This window comes from Tupaia chinensis, unplaced genomic scaffold, assembly GCF_000334495.1.
Source record: "Tupaia chinensis unplaced genomic scaffold, TupChi_1.0 Scaffold000133_1, whole genome shotgun sequence".
NCBI classification, from domain to species: domain Eukaryota; kingdom Metazoa; phylum Chordata; class Mammalia; order Scandentia; family Tupaiidae; genus Tupaia; species Tupaia belangeri.
In genome coordinates, this window is record NW_006159602.1 from 162,342 (window position 1) to 166,195 (window position 3,854).

General features: G+C 43.1%; 1 pseudogene; it reads right to left on the reverse strand.

The window, feature by feature from the left end:
- Window positions 1-2,535: 2,535 nt before the first annotated feature.
- LOC102478383 (gem-associated protein 8 pseudogene) lies at window positions 2,536-3,150 on the reverse strand (annotated as a pseudogene).
- Between the last annotated feature and the right edge of the window lie 704 nt (window positions 3,151-3,854).

The following is a 3,854-nucleotide window of genomic DNA, read 5'->3' on the forward strand; positions in this document are numbered from 1 at the left end:
CTTTCCCTATTGGAATGCCTTTTATTTCCTTCTCTTGTCTGATTGCATTGGCCAGGACTTCCAGTACTATGTTCAATAGGAACAGAGAAAGTGGGCAGCCTTGTCTTATACCAGTTTTAGTGGAAAAGCTTTTCAGTATTTAACATTCAATATAATGTTAGCTATAGGTATTTCATCTATGGCTTTTATTGTGCTGAGAAATGATCCTTCTATGCCTATTTTCCTGAGAGTCTTAATCATAAAGGAATGTTGTACTTTGTCAAATGCTTTTTCCATATCAATAGAAATGATCATGTGGTTTTTATCTATCTTTCTGTTGATATGGTGTATTACATTTCTCCATCTTTTAAAAAACTCTGATGTCCAGAACCAGCGGTTGGTGTAATGGCTATGTTGCTGGACTCCCATGTAATCAACTGCAGTTTGAGTCCCAGACCTGGTGGCTTAAACTCAAGCTGGGCATATGTGCATGTGTGCCCAAGATCCGGAGAGGAGAATGGAGAAGGGATTGAAGCGTGGCCATTTCCCCTGGGAAGTGATTTCTCACTTTCTGTCTGTCTCTCTTTGTCTTTCTGGCTATAGCAAAAACCTCTCCAAAAAAAACCAAAAACCAACCAAACAAACAAAAAAACTCTGGTGCCATTTAACATTCACTATCTGACTTTACCAGTCATTGGGCCATTCCTTCTTTTAGTTTTCCTCTGGAAGAAAATGCTCGTTTATCTATATCTATCTATCTATCTCTATCATCTATCTTTCTATATCATCTATCTATCATCTAGATAGATATTTATTTATCTATTTTTAGAACTTCAGCTCATTCTGACTAAAATTTCCTGAGATGAAACAAGGATTCTGACTATTACTTTCATTTAATTCATTCTTTCAACTATTGGGTTTTTTTGTTGTTGAGGCAAAGATCCTGTTCACTTCGTGGAAGATTACAAAGTCTATGCATTTAGTCCTTGAAGAACATATAGTATAGGAGGTGATACAAGATAAGAAACTAAGTAACTCTAAGAGATTGTAAAATGCCACAACAGTTCAAAGAAGGGAGAGACTGATTAAATTCTATGAATCAAGGAAGGTTCAAAAGGAAAATGGCTTTGAACTGGGCCATGAAAGTTGGGTTTATATACCTGTGAAGATAGGGTGGGTGAAAAGGAAGAACATTCTGTTATAAATCAGCACTCTTATTTATAAGTGACAGAAACTCAAATCAGTTTTTAAAAAAGAAAGAAAAAGGAGGAAGATATTATATAGGTATTGTTTTTTTATTTTTTAATTAAAAATTATTATTTATTTAATTTTATTTATTCATTCATTTATTTTAATTTGACCAGAGAGAGACACAGAGAGAGAGAGAAAGGGAGAAAGGAAGCCGCCAGATCCGGGACTCGAACCGTGGTCAGCCATGTGGGAGTGTCCAGCACCTTAACCACAACGCCACCTGCTGGTCCCAATTTTTATTATTTTTTTTAAGAATTGTTTATTTTGGGGGACCAGCAGATGGTGTAATGTTTACGTCACTGAACTCCTACATGGCCAACTGCAGTTCAATTCCTGGACATGGAGGTATGAAACTCACACTGGATGCATGTGGGTGCATGCCCAAAATCCAAGAGACGAATTAAGGAGAAGGGATTGCAATGTGGCCCTTCCCTCTTGCTTTCTGTCTGTCTCCAGCAAGTGCACGTGTATATACCAAAACTCTCTCTCTCTCAAAAAAAAGAACTATTTATTTTTAATTTTATTCATTATTATTTTTAAATTTCCTATAGTATATGTGCATTCACCAGAAAGAGATAGAGAGACAGAGGGAAAGTGAGAAAGCAACCCACCAGGCCTAGGACTCAAACCACAGTTGGCCATGTGGGAGTCCAGCACCTTAACCACTATGCCACCTGCTAGCCTTTTAGTTCCTATTACCAAAACACAAAAAAGAAAGGCTGGATCTAACCTCTGCATCAAGAGCATAAGAAGACTCTACCAGGGATAGCTTTTTTGTCTCTCCTTGCTCTATCCTGCTGCGGTATAACAAGGTGACAGGGCCGTGGTATCATATTCTAACTGCTTTCAACCCAAGAGTACAACAAGAACTGCTTCTCTGCTTCCAGTTCAGAAATTTCTGGAAAAGACTAGGCCAGCGTGGTGATTACACCTCACTGTCAGTCGGATGGTGATTACACCTCACTGTGAGTCGGATGTTTTGTTTTGTTTTGTTTTGTTTTCATCTAAGCAAGAACTTTAATGAATCGAACACTACTACTGGCAACATAAAAAAAAGTGTGATATACAAAATCATCATTTGGTGCCAAGAGAAACTCTCATGATGGCAACAGTATACATCCTCTGTCTTACAAGTGACTGGCATAGGACATCCACCCGCACTGAGACTCTGGTGAACGAGCTTCTCACCCAGTATAAAGACCCCTTTCCCTGAGTAAAGTACAGAAGGAGAGAAGTGTATCCAAAAGGAAAGGGTTGAGATTGGGGACCCCTTTCAGAAACATGTCGGGGCCCTTGTGCCAGGGATCATAACTTCAGGGGAATGACAGGCCAGTACTTGGGCTGCTTTCTGTCACAGTGCTGTGGAAGCTCAGCGGCACCGCAGCCTCCATGGTCAGGATCTTGGCGGCGCTGTCCCCGTACAAACGCTGCATCTCGGTCTTGCACCGCTCGCTGTGCTAGCCTGGGGGCTCACTGACCAGCAGGGGTTGTAGTACAGGTCGTAGTCGGCGTTCACATAGTCCTCCAGGCACACAGCCTCCAACTGCTGCGCCGCTGTCGTTCTTCTCTGTGCCTCTCGGTTTCTGCAAAGTACTGGCGGAACTCTTCAGTGATTTCCGTGTTGCTCAGGTCATACTCCACTTCGTCATCGGTCTCACTTTCTGCCTCTTCTTCTTTGGACAAAGCTTGGTCTTCTACTGTGGATGCCTGGATCCTGCTGCTGTCATATGCGTGCTGCCCAGACCTTCTGAAAGCTAAGAAACACGGGGAAGAGAAATAGGACTCCACGGCCTTCCTGTAAGCAATATGGTGGCTTCGCATCCAAGCCATGGCTTGCTGATAATGTTGCCAGTATCTTGCATATACTGGATGAGAATACCACGTGTGGGGAGCTTTAGACGTTGATGCCTTTGCTGCCATTACGAATTGCCAAGTCTGAATGGGCACTGGACCTCGTGGGCGCGCAGACTGCAGATCCTGGGTGGTAGGCGAGGGGGGGGGGCCCTACTTTTCTTGGGAGAGACGGGGAGCGGGAGTAGGGAATGTGGCTGTTGCCCCAAAGGTACTATATTTTACAGCCCTATTGTGGAGTTGAGAAGGAATAGCCCTCTAAGGGGAAGGAGGTACAAAGGGAGGCAAGACAAGCATAAAATGTTGGAGTCCTATTACACCTGCATCATGAGCAAAGAAATAAAGGCAGCAAAGTACAGGCTGTGCCCTGAATATGGTGAGAACCTGTGATGTTTCAGAAGATGGCAGATACTAGAGTAAAGCAAGTGAGGCATCTGTGGTGCAGAATTTAAGAAAGTACTTATTCTCAGGACCAGCAGTTAGTGTAATGGCTATGTCGCTGGACTCCCATGTAGTCGACCGCGGTTCGCGTCCTGGACCCGGTGGCTTAAAACTCACACCAGGCACGTGTGCGTGCGTGCCCAAGATCCCAAGAGGAGAATGAGGAGAAGGAATTGTGGCATGGCCATCCCCCCTGGGGGGTGATTTCTTGCTTTCTGTCTCTCTATCTCTCTCCGTCTGGCAAATGCACGCACCCTATAGCAAAAACTTCTCAAAAAAAAAAAAAAAGTACTTATTCTCAAATGCCAACTCTGAACCTATAGGATATTAAG